Source organism: Ranitomeya imitator, chromosome 1 (genome assembly GCF_032444005.1).
Source record: "Ranitomeya imitator isolate aRanImi1 chromosome 1, aRanImi1.pri, whole genome shotgun sequence".
NCBI classification, from domain to species: domain Eukaryota; kingdom Metazoa; phylum Chordata; class Amphibia; order Anura; family Dendrobatidae; genus Ranitomeya; species Ranitomeya imitator.
In genome coordinates this window covers 744,944,008-744,961,989 of record NC_091282.1, presented here as the reverse complement: position 1 = coordinate 744,961,989, position 17,982 = coordinate 744,944,008, and the positions used below count along the sequence as shown (strand labels likewise).

The window sequence follows — 17,982 nt, the reverse complement described above, 5'->3', positions numbered from 1 at the left end:
CTGCCACTCCTTGCTGTTCTCCTCCACTGAACAAAGCTGTGCCGCCTGTTTACTACGGTTGCCAATTTTGAACTGCATTTCGACTACTTACTGATTTGGGCCTACTCTCTGTGTCAGCCTCTCATTCCAGTTGTCCTCCACTGCAATGCCCCCTGGTTAGTCCTGTGTTACCAATTTTGAACTGCTTTTAGCCAACTTTATTCTTTGGGCCTATATCTGTGTTTCCTCCTCATCCCGCCCATTGCCCAGCCAGTGATAGATGAGTCTGCTGGTACATTGACCCATAACGCAAAATTCCCCGTGCACGCTACACAGCAAGATTGTGACCCTGCTGAAAGTCAGGTTCCTCTTCCCGCATACCATACCACCTTACACGGGGACAAAGAGGAAGGTGCAGATGAAAGTGCAGGTTCCTTCATCAGGTGGGGGGAGGAATACTAGTTGGCGACGTCACTGGCACAGGGCCTCTCATAGTACGCAAAAGTGTTGCTGCCGGTGGGAGGCGCCCCCGCCGTGCAAACACACCGCTGTACTTTGAGGGGCCCTGTGCCAGTGCCAATGCCAACGAGTGGGCCCCCCCTGCTTGCTCAGGATCACAGCACTTGCAAAGTTGAAATACTTACCTCTCCCTGCTCCACTGCCGTGACGTGGTCCAGATTTACTGGGCCCACTAATTACTTGAACCAGCCCTACTCCCCACAACTTTAGCCAAATGACCCCCAATTTAAAATGCCTTCCAATTATTATAAGCTAAATTACGATTGACAAGCTTCTGTAACAAGAACGGATGTTTTTGCCATTAAAATGGGCAGTGTAGGTGTTTTCCTGGCCTCCACTCACTGCCGACTATGCTCCCCCATTGACTTGCATTGGGTTTCGTGTTTCGGGCGATACCCGACTTTTCGCCATAATCGGCCGATTCCACTCGACTTCTAAGATAGTCGGGTTTCGCGAAACACGACTCGACTCTAAAAAGGTCAAGGTCACTCAACCCTAGTGGCAACGTTTCGGATAAAACAAATCCTTTCTCAAGCAAGGAAAGTCCTTGAGAAAGCATTTGTTTTATCTGAAATGTTGCCACGTGTTGTGAATTCTGTGGCTGAATTCACTCCTGTGGTCACAAGTGGTACTGCAGCTTCTGAGCTTCCTCCCTCAGGTGTTCTGGTGAGCTCGTTAACTGCTTCATTACTTAACTCCGCCTGATGCTGCTATCCTTGCTCCTTGTCAATGTTTCAGTGTTGGATCTGAGCTTCTCCTGATTGTTCCTGTGACCTGCTGCTCTGAATAGCTAAGTGCTTTTTGCTTTTTTGTTGCTTTTTTTCTGTCCAGCTTGTCTTTTGTTTTGCTGGAAGCTCTGAGACGCAAAGGGTGTACCGCCGTGCCGTTAGTTCGGCACGGTGGTTTTTTTTTGCCCCCTTTGCGTGGTTTTGCTTTAGGGTTTTTTGTAGACTGCAAAGTTCGCTTTACTGTCCTCGCTCTGTCCTAGAATATCGGGCCCCACTTTGCTGAATCTATTTCATCCCTACGTTTTGTCTTTTCATCTTACTCACAGTCATTATATGTGGGGGGCTGCCTTTTCCTTTGGGGAATTTCTCTGGGGCAAGTCAGGCCTATTTTTCTATCTTCAGGCTAGCTAGTTTCTTAGGCTGTGCCGAGTTGCCTAGGTAGTTGTTAGGCGCAATCCACAGCCGCTTTTAGTTGTGTTTAGGATAGGATCAGGTGTGCAGTCTACAGAGTTTCCACGTCTCAGAGCTCGTTCTTGTATTTTTGGGTATTTGTCAGATCACTGTGTGCGCTCTGATCGCTAAGCACACTGTGTTTCTGGATTGCCTTCATAACACCTGGCATTAGCAAACATAACAGTACAAGGAGCCCAAACTAATGATTCTCAATAGAGGGAAAGAAAAAGTTCTGACATCATTTTTTTTTTTTTTTTTTCTGCTCTGTGTTCACTTTTTTTTTTTCCCCTAGACATTTGGGTGATTCTGGACACAGGTGTGGACATGGATATTCAGGGTCTGTGCTCTTCAATGGATAATCTCGTTATAAATGTACAAAAAATTCAAGATACTATTGATCAGAAATCTATGTTAGAACCAAGAATTCCTATTCCTGATTTGTTTTTTGGAGATAGAACTAAGTTTCTAAGTTTCAAAAATAATTGTAAGCTATTTCTGGCCTTGAAACCTCATTCTTCTGGTAATCCTATTCAACAGGTTTTGATTATTATTTCTTTGTTGCGCGGCGACCCTCAAGACTGGGCATCTTCTCTTGCGCCAGGAGACCCTGCATTGAGTAGTGTCGATGCGTTTTTCCTGGCGCTCGGATTGCTGTACGATGAGCCTAATTCAGTGGATCAGGCTGAGAAAAATTTGCTGGCTTTGTGCCAGGGTCAGGATGATATAGAAGTATATTGTCAGAAATTTAGGAAATGGTCAGTACTCACTCAGTGGAATGAATCTGCGCTGGCAGCTTTGTTCAGAAAGGGTCTCTCTGAGGCTCTTAAGGATGTCATGGTGGGATTTCCTATGCCTGCTGGTTTGAATGAGTCTTTGTCTTTGGCCATTCAGATCGGTCGACGCTTGCGCGAGCGTAAATCTGTGCACCATTTGGCGGTACTGCCTGAGGTTAAACCTGAGCCTATGCAGTGCGATAGGACTATGACTAGAGTTGAACGGCAGGAATACAGACGTCTGAATGGTCTGTGTTTCTACTGTGGTGATTCCACTCATGCTATTTCTGATTGTCCTAAGCGCACTAAGCGGTCCGCTAGGTCTGCTGTCATTGGTACTGTACAGTCCAAATTCCTTCTGTCCATTACCTTGATATGCTCTTTGTCGTCGTTTTCTGTCATGGCGTTTGTGGATTCGGGCGCTGCCCTGAATCTGATGGATTTGGATTATGCTAAACGTTGTGGGTTTTTCTTGGAGCCTTTGCGGTGTCCTATTCCATTGAGAGGAATTGATGCTACACCTTTGGCCAAGAATAAACCTCAATACTGGGCCCAGCTGACCATGTGCATGGCTCCTGCACATCAGGAAGTTATTCGCTTTCTGGTGTTGCATAATCTGCATGATGTGGTCGTGTTGGGGTTGCCATGGCTACAAACCCATAATCCAGTATTGGATTGGAATTCCATGTCGGTATCCAGCTGGGGTTGTCAGGGGGTACATGGTGATGTTCCATTTTTGTCGATTTCGTCATCCACCCCTTCTGAGGTCCCAGAGTTCTTGTCTGATTATCAGGATGTATTTGAAGAGCCCAAGTCCGATGCTCTACCTCCGCATAGGGATTGTGATTGTGCTATCAATTTGATTCCTGGTAGTAAATTCCCTAAAGGTCGATTATTTAATTTATCCGTGCCCGAACACGCCGCTATGCGCAGTTATGTGAAGGAATCCCTGGAGAAGGGACATATTCGCCCATCGTCATCACCACTGGGAGCAGGGTTCTTCTTTGTAGCCAAGAAGGATGGTTCGCTGAGACCGTGTATTGATTACCGCCTTCTTAATAAGATCACTGTTAAATTTCAGTATCCCTTGCCATTGTTATCTGACTTGTTTGCTCGGATTAAGGGGGCTAGTTGGTTCACTAAGATAGATCTTCGTGGTGCGTATAATCTGGTGAGAATCAGGCAAGCAGATGAATGGAAAACTGCATTCAATACGCCCGAGGGTCATTTTGAGTATCTAGTGATGCCGTTCGGACTTGCCAATGCTCCATCTGTGTTTCAGTCTTTTATGCATGACATCTTCCGTGAGTATCTGGATAAATTCCTGATTGTTTACTTGGATGACATTTTGATCTTCTCAGATGATTGGGAGTCTCATGTGAAGCAGGTCAGAATGGTTTTTCAGGTCCTGCGTGCTAACTCTTTGTTTGTGAAGGGATCAAAGTGTCTCTTCGGTGTGCAGAAAGTTTCATTTTTGGGGTTCATCTTTACCCCTTCTACTATCGAGATGGATCCAGTTAAGGTCCAAGCCATCCAGGATTGGATTCAGCCGACATCTCTGAAAAGTCTGCAAAAGTTCCTGGGCTTTGCTAATTTTTATCGTCGCTTCATCTGTAATTTTTCTAGCATTGCCAAACCATTGACCGATTTGACCAAGAAGGGTGCTGATTTGGTTAATTGGTCTTCTGCTGCTGTGGAAGCTTTTCAGGAGTTGAAGCGTCGTTTTTGTTCTGCCCCTGTGTTGTGTCAGCCAGATGTTTCTCTTCCGTTCCAGGTCGAGGTTGATGCTTCTGAGATTGGAGCAGGGGCGGTTTTGTCACAGAGAGGTTCTGATTGTTCAGTGATGAAACCATGTGCTTTCTTTTCCAGGAAGTTTTCGCCCGCTGAGCGTAATTATGATGTGGGCAATCGAGAGTTGCTGGCCATGAAGTGGGCATTCGAGGAGTGGCGTCATTGGCTTGAAGGAGCTAAGCATCGCGTGGTGGTATTGACTGATCATAAGAACTTGACTTATCTCGAGTCTGCCAAGCGCTTGAATCCTAGACAGGCCCGTTGGTCGTTATTTTTTGCCCGCTTCGACTTTGTGATTTCGTACTTCCGGGCTCTAAAAATGTGAAGGCGGATGCTCTGTCTAGGAGTTTTGTGCCCGACTCTCCGGGTTTATCTGAGCCAGCGGGTATCCTCAAGGAAGGAGTCATTGTGTCTGCCATCTCCCCTGATTTGCGGCGGGTGCTGCAAAAATTTCAGGCGAATAAACCTGATCGTTGTCCAGCAGAGAAACTGTTCGTCCCTGATAGGTGGACTAATAAACTTATCTCTGAACTTCATTGTTCGGTGTTGGCTGGTCATCCTGGAATCTTTGGTACCAGAGAGTTAGTGGCTAGATCCTTCTGGTGGCCATCTCTGTCACGGGATGTACGTACTTTTGTGCAGTCCTGTGGGATTTGTGCTAGGGCTAAGCCCTGCTGTTCTCGTGCCAGTGGGTTGCTTTTGCCCTTGCCGGTCCCAAAGAGGCCTTGGACACATATTTCGATGGATTTCATTTCTGACCTTTCCGTTTCTCAAAAGATGTCAGTCATTTGGGTGGTCTGTGATCGCTTTTCTAAAATGGTCCATCTGGTGCCCTTGGCTAAATTGCCTTCCTCCTCTGATTTGGTACCTTTGTTCTTTCAGCATGTGGTTCGGTTGCATGGCATTCCTGAGAATATTGTTTCTGACAGAGGTTCCCAGTTTGTTTCAAGGTTTTGGCGAGCCTTTTGTGGTAGGATGGGCATTGACCTATCCTTTTCCTCGGCTTTCCATCCTCAGACTAATGGCCAGACCGAACGAACCAATCAGACCTTGGAAACATATCTGAGATGTTTTGTTTCTGCAGACCAGGATGATTGGGTGTCCTTTTTGCCGTTGGCTGAGTTCGCCCTTAATAATCGGGCCAGCTCGGCTACCTTGGTTTCTCCATTTTTTTGCAATTCTGGGTTCCATCCTCGTTTCTCTTCAGGACAGGTTGAGTCTTCGGACTGTCCTGGTGTGGATTCTGTGGTGGATAGGTTGCAGCAGATCTGGACTCAGGTAGTGGACAATTTGATCTTGTCCCAGGAGAAAGCTCAACTTTTCGTTAATCGCAGACGCCGTGTGGGTCCCCGACTTCGTGTTGGGGATCTGGTTTGGTTATCTTCTCGTCATATTCCTATGAAGGTTTCCTCTCCTAAATTTAAACCTCGTTTTATTGGTCCGTATAGGATTTCTGAGGTTCTCAATCCTGTGTCTTTTCGTTTGACCCTCCCAGACTCCTTTTCCATACATAATGTATTCCATAGGTCGTTGTTGCGGAGATACGTGGCACCTATGGTTCCATCTGTTGAGCCTCCTGCCCCGGTTTTGGTGGAGGGGGAATTGGAGTATATTGTGGAGAAGATTTTGGATTCTCGTGTTTCTAGACGGAAACTCCAGTATCTGGTTAAATGGAAGGGTTATGCTCAGGAAGATAATTCCTGGGTTTTTGCCTCTGATGTTCATGCTTCCGATCTTGTTCGTGCCTTTCATGCGGCTCATCCTGGTCGGCCTGGGGGCTCTGGTGAGGGTTCGGTGACCCCTCCTCAAGGGGGGGGGGTACTGTTGTGAATTCTGTGGCTGAATTCACTCCTGTGGTCACAAGTGGTACTGCAGCTTCTGAGCTTCCTCCCTCAGGTGTTCTGGTGAGCTCGTTAACTGCTTCATTACTTAACTCCGCCTGATGCTGCTATCCTTGCTCCTTGTCAATGTTTCAGTGTTGGATCTGAGCTTCTCCTGATTGTTACTGTGACCTGCTGCTCTGAATAGCTAAGTGCTTTTTGCTTTTTTGTTGCTTTTTTTCTGTCCAGCTTGTCTTTTGTTTTGCTGGAAGCTCTGAGACGCAAAGGGTGTACCGCCGTGCCGTTAGTTCGGCACGGTGGTTTTTTTTTGCCCCCTTTGCGTGGTTTTGCTTTAGGGTTTTTTGTAGACTGCAAAGTTCGCTTTACTGTCCTCGCTCTGTCCTAGAATATCGGGCCCCACTTTGCTGAATCTATTTCATCCCTACGTTTTGTCTTTTCATCTTACTCACAGTCATTATATGTGGGGGGCTGCCTTTTCCTTTGGGGAATTTCTCTGGGGCAAGTCAGGCCTATTTTTCTATCTTCAGGCTAGCTAGTTTCTTAGGCTGTGCCGAGTTGCCTAGGTAGTTGTTAGGCGCAATCCACAGCCGCTTTTAGTTGTGTTTAGGATAGAGGATCAGGTGTGCAGTCTACAGAGTTTCCACGTCTCAGAGCTCGTTCTTGTATTTTTGGGTATTTGTCAGATCACTGTGTGCGCTCTGATCGCTAAGCACACTGTGTTTCTGGATTGCCTTCATAACACCTGTCATTAGCAAACATAACAGCCACGCCACTGGGCATTAAAGTCCTATTTTATATCTTTTTGTGCTGTTTCCTTTTTTTGCTTATGTATATAGATAGATATAGATAGATAATACTAAGCCAGATGTTTAGTAATGAACATAATAAAATGGTACATAAAGAGTTAAATAAACACACACGAAATCTGCGTGAAGTGCAATATCTGTTTAATTTAGAAAAAGGAAATAAAAAATTGCGTGTTCTCCCGCGTAATTTTCTTAACCAGCAGAGGGAAAGCCAGTGACTGGGGGCAGATGTTTATAGCCTTGGAAGGGGGTAATACCCATGGATCTTCCTAGGCTATTAATATCAGCTCACAGCTATATACTTAGCCTTTACTGGCTATTAAAATAGGGGAGCCTTCCCAAAAAATGACATGGGGTCACACTATAATTAATAACCACCAAAGGCTATGCAGACAGCTGCGGGCTGATATTAATAGCCTAGAAAGGGACCTTGGATATTGCCACCCACCTGGCTAAAAACATCAGCTCTCAGCTGCCCCAGAAAAGGCACATCCCTAAGATGTGCCAATTCCGGTACTTAGCCTTGCTCTTCCCATTTGCCATGTAGCAGTGGCAAGTGGGGTAATAGTCGGGGGGGTTGATGTCACCTTTGTATTGTTTAGTGACATCAACCACACAGCTTAGTAATGGAGAGGTGTCAATACGACACCTATCCATTACTAATCCTATATTTGTTACATGTTAAATAAAGACACAGCCAGAATAAAGTATTTTAATGAAATAAAACACCACACAGTTTGCCATTTTTGTTATTACTCCTAATCCATGTGAAGCCCTAGATCTCCTACAAAAAATAAATAAAAATAAACCAACACAAATACTCCCTGTTCCGATGTAATCCATTTAATAACGAGTGTCCCACAACGCTCTCCTGTGTAGAACCGTCACATCAGGAGATGTGACTGCCCTACCCGGCCTCCGATACACTGACAGAAGATAATCGCTCCTGCAGTGCATAAGAGTTCATCTGAGTTCGTCCTCTCACTTTACGGCACTACAGCTGCGTGAGAATTTTCTCACGCAGCGGTGCTGCAAGTGACAGCATGAACTCCGGTGAACTCTATTCGGCGGATTGATACACGGCTGGATGATTATCTCCTGTCATTGTATCACCAGAGCCATGTAGAGTGGTCACATCTCTCGATGTGACTGTTCTACACAGGAGATTGTCGTGGGACACTCGTTATTAAATGGATTACATCAGAACAGGGAGTATTTGCAGCGCCCCAGAGACCTGGTCGTTGCAATATGACGCTCTGCCGCTAAGGGGAGTGATGGTATTTCTGATGGCACTAAAGGAGTTCTTCTGACCAGGTATCACCAGCACACGTTACACTTCACACTCCGGCCACTAGGGGGAGAAAAAGACTTTATTTATTGGGCCACTCCTCACACTGGTAAAACTAGGGGTTGGATAGGAAGTTAGTCAGAAGCTGACTGGGTTGGATTCAGGCAACATCCCGTGGCAGGGGGTGTTGCAGGGAGAAGATTCAGGGGGGTGCCTGTCAGGCGTGGGAACCTGGCAGGTACCTAGCGAACAGAACGTTACGGAACAGCGCCTGCACTACCTTGCGGCGGTTGTTATGACCTGGTGGTCAGGACAATAATGGACCTGGTGGTTAAGAGCAAACGGAATGACCTGATAGTTACTAATAATACAGGACAAGCTCTGGGACGTGGGAACTCTGCTGACCGCAATCCCTAATCCTATCACACACACTAGAAATAGCCGTGGATTGCTCCTAACGCTCCCTATGCAACTCGTCACAGCCTAAGGAACTAGCTAGCCCTAAAGATAGAAAAATAAAGCCTACCTTGCCTCAGAGAAATTCCCCAAAGGAAAAGGCAGCCCCCCACATATAATGACTGTGAGTAAGATGAAAATTACAAACACAGAGATTAAATAGATTTAGCAAAGAGAGGCCCGACTTACTGAACAGACAGAGGATAGGAAAGGTAACTTTGCGGTCAGCACAAAAACTACAAAAAGACCACGCAGAAAGCGCAAAAAGACCCTCCGCACCGACTCACGGTGCGGAGGCGCCCCTCTGCATCCCAGAGCTTCCAGCAAGCAAGACAAAAATCAAAATAGCAAGCTGGACAGAAAAATAGCAAACAAGAGAAAAACAAGCAGGAACTTAGCTTCTGCTGGGAAGACAGGTCACAAGAACGATCCAGGAGCGAACTAGACCAATACTGGAACATTGACAGGTGGCATGGAGCAATGATCTAAGTGGAGTTAAATAGAGCAGCCAGCTAACGAATTAACCTCGTCACCTGTGGAAGGAAACTCAGAAGCCGCAGCCCCACTCACAACCACCAGAGGAAGCCCATGGACAGAACCAGCCGAAGTACCATTCATGACCACAGGAGGGAGCTTGACAACAGAATTCACAACAGGCGGTATCCTAAGAAAGAGACACGAAGCGAAGGATATTGTGGAACAGTGAGAAACGAGATCAAGCACAAAGGAGAGCCAGTAGGCGTCGTGCCCCGAGAACGGCAACATCCTACTGAGGCGCGTAGCCGGTGGCCGGAACACCGAGGAAGTAACTGACTCTATGCCTTACTTCAAACTCCGCAGGACAGTTATTTATAGGTTGGCTGTCTACCTTAAATTTCCTATGAAGACATAGGGGGCAACGCGTGGAGAGGGGCGTCTCTAGGGTCCCGGAAGAGCTCATACGGGTGCGTCCTAGCCATAACATACCTGGGGGACGAGAAACTAGAAACATCTGGAACGAAAGAGAAAGAACTAGAAAGAACGAACGAGAACAGAAGTTGTGAGGACTATTCCGAATGCTCAGCAGGGTAGCACTACAACACACAGACGCTAGTGGTAGGTAACGATTTCCACCTGCAAAGGGAACTCTGGATGTGCCATCGGACCGGCCGGTCTCAGACAGCCCTGTTAACTGTGCTCTGGATTGAGGATCCTGAAGTCTTCAGTAAAGAGGTAAAGAGACTGCAACCCTATGTCCTCGTTATTGTCTGCACCTCACACCATCACCATCCACCTTACTGGGAAGCCCTGGGGACACACTTCACCTGTGGGAAGTTACACCATCTAGCTGCCATCACATCACCCCAGTGGACCCCAAGCAGCGTCGGTCACCCTGACCGAACACCACAGGTGGCATCACGAAACCTTGACAGACTCCTATCACCTTTCATTGGACGCCCCTTAGCAGGGTCACGGACCGGGTCCAGCCACCCTGACGACCCCAGAACTGAGATAGAAAGGACCGGTACCGAGTAACCTGTGGCCCTGTGTCTGGGGGCGCTCCATATTTATGTTGATTTATTTTTATTTTTTTGCAGGAGATCGAGGGCGTCGGGGATTATCTGTTTGGTGAGTATGAGTGTTTTCTTTTTTTTTACTACTGAACACAGTAGCCGGATGATGGGACTACTATCCCATCATTGGCTTATGCTATCACTGTTATATGTGACAGCAGACATAGGACTACTAGTTCCATCCACCTATCGGGCGATGCCTGCCTACACACTGACACCTGCACACACACAGACCCCCGCAGACACACACAAGATACACACAGACCCCCGCAGACACACACAGACACCCGCAGACAGACACGCACATATTCTCCGCTCACACATAGTCACCGCCCACACACAGTCTCTGCCCACACACTCTTCCTCCTTCCTTTCTGCAGCGTTTTTCGCACGCAAATCCTTTTACAACTGCGGTTTTGTTGCGGATTTGACTGGCTCAATGGAAGTCAATGGGTGCAGAAATGCTGCTGTTCTGCAATAAGAATTCACATGCTGTGGAAAAAGAACGCTGTGAATCCGCGCTGATTTTTCCGCAGCATGTGCACACCAATTCTGGATTCCCATTGATTAACATTGGTTGTGCACTACACTGTGGATTTGGTGCAAAGCGCTGCGGATCCGCAACAAAATCCACAACGTGTGCACATAGCCTTAAAGTGAACCTGTCAGCAGCATTTTGCTCAGCAAACTACAGTCATTGTCAGGTTGGCGCTATTGTATTGATTAAAATGATACCTGGTGATGAAATCCGTCTTGTGGTTATTTAATCTGTATTTGTAGTTTTCAGTTAATGAGATTGTGATGTTCCGGGGCTGGGCTTTATGTGGTGCTCTGCTTACATATTCATCTGTATGGGCTTATGACCGGTCACTGATCCTTCATTGTCCTGCCCCCTATTTTATATAATGAATATAATATTGTGTAGGGAAAAAAATTTACATTCATTAAAATGGTGCCTGCGCTGTAGCATAATACAATGGCTAATATGCATACACGCATTTATGATTTAGTCATATAGTATTGTGGGGAGAAAAAAAATAATCTACATGGTGGCGGTGCCTGCACAGTAGCATCTATCAAATTCCAATAGATGCTACTACACAAGTACCGCTAGCGCCATTTTGCATGAGAAAAAAATTGTATTGATCAAGATGGCACCGCGGCGCCTGAGCAGTAGCATCTGTGGGAACGCGATAGATTCTACTGCGCTGGTGCTGCCGGCGCCATCTTGATGGAACCCACATTTTTTTCTGTAGCAAAATGGCGGCAGGGCCTGCACAGTAACATCTATCAGAACCGGACAGATGCTAATGCGCCATCGCAGTAATCTCCCCACATTACTATAGGACTAAAGCATGAATGCATATTATCCATTGTGTGGCGCCCCAGGGTCCTGGTCGTCACTGTGGCATTGCTTTCCTCTTGGGGAGAGTGATGCTACGTTTGGAGGCAAGGAAGGATAACTGCATCCAGGTACCACAAGCATGCAGCACATTCATACTCCAGGCCACCAGGGGGAGCTTTTGATCCTATTTATTAGGTTACTTCCCATATATATATAACTGGTAGTCTGTAGGGAGAGTTAGAAAGTTCCAGACATCCGTCTGAGGAGGACAGAGGGTCCTCGGAGCTGTGCATGCCCTAAGAGCTGCAGCTCCCAGAAGGAGACATTTCAGAAAGCAGAATACGTTGCAGTGAGCATGCAGGAAAGCACAGGAGAGGATATCAGAAGGGGACCAGCCCCGAGCAGGCTGCCTCCTTCTGAGGCGCAGATAACCGGTAGCCGGAACACCAAGGTAGTAAGGACCTCTACGCCTTACTTCAGAGACCTGCAGGACAGCTAATTGCACATTACCTGTCTGCACCTACACCCAGGAGGCACGGTGACACCTCTCAGAGGCTGGGGCATGCTAGAGTCTCTATAAACCGCCTCAAGCCACCAGTCATACGGGTTTTGTCCTATCCGACAACGGGGGACAGAGAGAGAAACACCACATCTGTGAGGACCTTATTTGAAGCTTATGCAGTAAGGGACTACACCACTACAGCGCAAGGGAAGGCTATTGATTTCCACCTGGACAAGGGGACTCTGGACTTGCCTCCAAACTGGCCAGACTCTACCTGCCCTATGATCTGGTGTCCTGGACTGTGGCTGCTGAAACCAACATTAAACAAGGTAAAGAGACTGCAATCCTCCGTCCTCCTTCTTCACTGCACCTCTCACCATTCTACCATCTACACACTGGGAGGCCCTGGGGATATACTTCACCTGTGGGAAGGTATACCATCTAGCTGCAATAACATCACCCCAGCGAACCCCTTAAAGCAGCGTCGGTCACCCTGACAGAATACCACAGGTGGCGTCACGAACATAAACTTTATCCCCTTAAAGACCTTTCCCTTTTATTCGGATGTCCCAGGGCCACGGACCGGGTCAGCCACCGTGACATCCCCCTGTGAACCGCAGGACCTGGTACCGAGTAACCCCACGGCCCTGGCGGGGTGCTCCATCTTGGCATCATGAACAGGATGGACTGACATTGAAAATCGGGTCATGTGCGCCTAAAGGACTGTGCCTAACTGTTTTTGTGCTCAGAGACTGTATTGCAAAAGACCGCCAAAATTGCCGCCAATACCACCGCTATTACAGCACCATGTGGCGTGCAGGAGGAGTTGGGTGTGGCATGGAAAAACAGCGCGAAAGTAAAAGCCACCCCTCACAGCTACTACTATGTCCGAAGGATATGCCCATCAACCAAAAAGATCCACCTCCTGGTCTGGGATGGAGGGGGCAGGAGCAGTGACCACCTAGAACACGAAGATACCGACAGACCTGGTTGGCAAGTGGGTGAGCCGAGGTCACACGGAGGAGGGGGAGAAAGCCCGCAGCGTCTCGCACCAATCAGAGGAGGAAGAGGCCCTGACGTCATTCATGAACCCGGAGGTTCTTGGCACGGAGGTCAAGGAGCTGTGCCGTCAGTTCCGGAGGTCATGGTACCGCGCAGCAACCAGCGTCCAGGAGCAGCATTGCAGCCAATCCCAGGAGTTCAAGCCTACAGCGGAGGAGACCAGCACCGGAGACACCGCGGCGGCAGGTAATACCAAAACCAACCCTGCCCTGGTAGCCCTGCCCACCCTGCTAGTGCCCATCGATGCCCCGCCACCACCACCACCCGGCCGGGTGTGTAGTCGCCTAGAGTGGGAGCGGTCCTGGGAGACCCTAGAGACTTCCGATGCCATGCTGCAGCCCACCAAAAAGGCCGTGGACTTCCAGGTGGAGTGGGTAACCATCAGATGGACCCACACCACCAGAGACTCGATCGGGTTCCCCGGGGAGGCCCAGGCGGAAGGGGAGCGGATCGAAGTCATTAGCCAGCAGGAGTACCACTGGCAGCAGGTGCTTCAACGAAAGCGGGAAGAGCGGGAGGAGGAGCTCAGGCGCCAGGCTGCGAAAGAAAAAGATCTGCAAGCCAAAGCCCAGGCCCGGAAGGTGGGTCATGAGGACCAGGGCTCACGGAGATGTGGGAGTGTTGTAACATTCTGCCTCAATTCAGGCTGGGGCTTCATTAAAGAACCCGACCTTTACCCCGAAGTCTTTGTGACTAGGCGAGATGTAGATGCGCACTTAATGGAGGGACACCCGGGCAGGGACCTCTACCCTGGTGACCATGTCACTTGCACCAGACATTGGGGAGATAAGGGGTGGTACGCCCTCGATGTCCATAAGTGTGAGCGAAATAAGGAGAAATCGCCACCTCGTGGCCGGGAGCCACTTCCACCAGCGGCTCCATATTACTCATCATCGCCTCCACCTGGCCAGGTGACCCCTGCCATGTGCACAAAGGCCACACAGACCACCATCAGGCAGACCACAGTGGGCACCTAGACGCCTATTCAGAGCGTGGACTCCTTATATCTACTGCGTGGGGATCGCCCAAATCCACATATACTGCCGTGGAAACTGCCACAGCCCAAATAAAGCACGTCAAAATCTGGAAAATGACTGTACATAGTTAACTCTTTTTGCTATTTAAAAGTTTATTGAACCCGACCAGGGTTTCCACTTAAAGGGGTCCCACGTTACAAGGGATCCTATGTGTTGCACAAGTTGCTCGTTGCCTTCCACTTAAAGACACTGGAGTCATGGACAGTGAATGACTTGCCTCCAAACCGGCCGGACTCTACCTGCCCTGTGATCTGGTGCCCTGGACTGTGGCTGCTGAAACCAACAGTAAACAAGGTAAAGAGACTGCAATCCTGTGTCCTCGTTCTTCTCTGCGCCACTCACCATTCTACCATCTTCACCTGTGGGAAGGTATACCATCTAGCTGCCATAACACCAACTCAGCGGACCCCTTAAAGCAGCGTCGGTCACCCTGACTGAATACCACAGGTGGCGTCACAAACATAAACTTTATCCCTTTAAAGACCTTTCCCTTTTATACGGACATCCCAGGGCCACGGACCGGGTCAGCCGCCATGACATCCCCTGTGAACCGCAGGACCCGGTACCGAGTAACCCCACGGCCCTGGCGGGGCGCTCCAATTGCATCATTGCTACACAATATGATATGCAGTATGTAAAATAGGAGGCAGGTCAGTGAGGGATCAATGATCGGTCATAAGCCCATACTGATGCATATGTAAGCAGAGCACCACATAATTCCTTGCCCATAGACAGCCCCAAAGGAGGAGAATCTCATTAACTGAAAAGTAGAAATATAGATTAAACAACAACCATAAGACAGATTTCATCACCCAGGTATAATTTTAATCAGTATAACAGTGCCGACCTGACGGTGTCTGTAGTTTACTGAGCAAAATCCTGCTGACAGGTTCACTTTAAAAATATAATTCTGATAAAACGTGAACCTACTGTTATACTTTTCTCTTTTTTTAGCTTCTAGTGTGAGAAACAGGTTACAACTTATGATAACGCAACCACAAGGATGAGGTGTAGAACATATCTTTTCATCTGTCGTAGACACTTTTTGTCTTGTACAACCTATTCTACTTATCTTTTGAGGAGATGCCGGATGTATAGGCGAGCACAGAAAGTTGTCATATTAACAGGCAACTACATGTCACAAAAGCATTTAAGGGTATGGGGATACAAACTTATTAGACTCTGTGTTGCCCTCCACACAGGACTAAACCTCTCAGGAGGATTTATGAATCACTACAAAATCTGAGGAATCTGTTCCAGAGACTGTGAGGGCACCAGGTCTCTGATCTTGCATGGGTATAGTAGTATCTGTGAGGGGTGACAAAAGTCCATGACTCTGTGAGGGAGGGCCAGGGCTGTAGTCGTAGGTGAGACTTGGGGCTCTGGCACACCCTGGCCTCCCATCACATGAACACAATGTTTCTTCTGCAGCGTACCTTCTGCTTCACCTTCTGCACCGTCAGGGTCCCATCGGGCTGGCTAAAGTTCCGCTGCTTCCATAGTTGTACAATAAGGGAGTTCATTTCAAACTTACAATGAGAAACTTTACTCTTTGCTTGTCGCAGCACATTCTTGTAAGTTACAACATCAGCATTAGGTTCCTTACAGTCCATGTTCTCCCCTCTCCCTACGCTTTCTCCTACGTCCTTCAGTACATTACAGGGTCGTATCGCCTCTTGCGATAACACAGTGTCCTTCCTGTGCGTGCTCACTACGCCTGAGGTTTCCCTCGTCCATTTCGCCCCGAAACGGAGGGCGTGGCGTCAGCCCATGCGATGATCTGCCACAATGGATTGTGACCTGTGTCCTTGTACTGGACCGCTCCTCAAGCTCCTGCCCAAAGCTGCGGTAACACTGCTGTTTCAGCTGCACTTCTGTCCATCCGGACTCTGAATGGCTGGGTACCTTGCTTAACGTTGCGGAACTGTCCGCCCAACACGGGCACTAGGCCCCTACTAGTGATGTGTCATTCCCGAACGATCTGACACAAAGCCGTCTCCCTGCTGTGAACGATGGGAGCCACTAAAATCTCTGAATGGCTCTCACTAGAGTTGAGCGAAACGGATCGGTCATTTTCATAAATCGGCGACTTTTAGGCAAGGTCGGGTTTCATGAAACCCGAACCGATCCTACAGTGGGATCGGCCATGCGGTACACGATCAGAGCGCCAAAGTCGCGTTTCATATGACGCTGTCACCGCAGTTTTTCATCCAATGAAGGAGGACGCAGAGTGTGGGCAGCGTGATGACATAGGTCTCGGTCCCCACCATCTTTGAGAAGGGCATGGCAGTGATTGGCTTGCTGTCTGTGGCGTCACAGGGGGTATAAAGGGGTGTGCACGCCGACCGCCATCTTACTTCAGCCGATCTGAGCATAGGGAGAGGTGTTGCTGCAGTTAGTCAGAAGCAGGGACAGAGTTAGGGAGGAAATATAAACCCCCAAACCGCTTCTGCTGGAGCGATTTTCACTGTCCCACACCACCTTTTTGTGCAGGGACAGTGGAGTTCGTATTTTAGTGCAGCAGCTGCATAGCTGTGTGCACGGTGCTGTGCAAACCAACTGCTTTTTTAAAAGCAAAATTCCTGTTGCTCCTTTCTGCACAGTTACCTATCTTGTTTATTTGTCCACATTTTTGTGTTAAGCAGTCCTTTTTATTGCTGCCATACTTGTCCTGAGCTCATTGTAGGGAGCTCGTTATTTTTAATTTTTTTTAAATAATAATTCCAGCCACTTTCTGGCACGTTCATAGTGTTGTGTCATACCACTGGGCCAGAGTTGTGGTTCTGTGTCTCCCCCCCCAAAAAAAGGGAGATTAAAATTCGCACACAGTGTATATTCTGCTGTACTGCTAGTGTGTCGTATATATCAGGCAGCCACTTTCTGCCACGTTCATAGTCTACTGTTATACCACTGGGCCAGAGTTGTGCTTCTGTGTCTCCCCCCCAAAAAAGGGAGATTAAAATTCGCACACAGTGTATATTCTGCTGTACTGCTAGTGTGTCATATATATCAGGCAGCCACTTTCTGCCACGTTCATAGTTTACTGTTATACCACTGGGCCAGAGTTGTGGTTCTGTGTCTCCCCCCCAAAAAAATGGAGATTCAAATTCTCACACAGTGTATATTCAGCTGTACTGCTAGTGCGTCGTATATCAGGCAGACACTTTCTTCCACGTTCATAGTGTTGTGTTATCCCACAGGGCCAGAGTTAGGGTTCAGTGTCTCCCCCCCCCCAAAATGGAGATTCAAATTCTCACACAGTGTATATTCAGCTGTACTGCTAGTGCGTCGTATATCAGGCAGACACTTTCTTCCACGTTCATAGTGTTGTGTTATCCCACAGGGCCAGAGTTAGGGTTCAGTGTCTCCCCCCCAAAAATGGAGATTCAAATTCTCACACAGTGTATATTCAGCTGTACTGCTAGTGCGTCGTATATCAGGCAGACACTTTCTTCCACGTTCATAGTGTTGTGTTATCCCACAGGGCCAGAGTTAGGGTTCAGTGTCTCCCCCCCAAAAATGGAGATTCAAATTCTCACACAGTGTATATTCAGCTGTACTGCTCGTGCGTCGTATATCACCAGGCAGACACTTTCTTCCACGTTCATAGTGTTGTGTTATACCACAGGGCCAGAGTTGGGGTTCTGTGTCTCCCCCCAAAAGCAAGTCATCTTTCAGGCAAGCTACGTGTCAGCAGGGGAAGGTGGGGCAAAAGAATGTGAAATCCATGATTGGTTAATTTAAATGAAGGTTAGATCATCAACATTTTTGGTAGCCAGACGTGTCCTTTTTTCGGTCAGCATTGAACCAGCAGCACTGAACACTCTTTCTGAAAGCACACTGACAGCA

General features: G+C 48.0%; 1 protein-coding gene across 1 annotated transcript in view; it reads right to left on the bottom strand.

The window, feature by feature from the left end:
* Positions 1 to 17,982, bottom strand: part of GPR132 (G protein-coupled receptor 132) — an 89,174-nt gene that overhangs the window by 33,170 nt on the left and 38,022 nt on the right.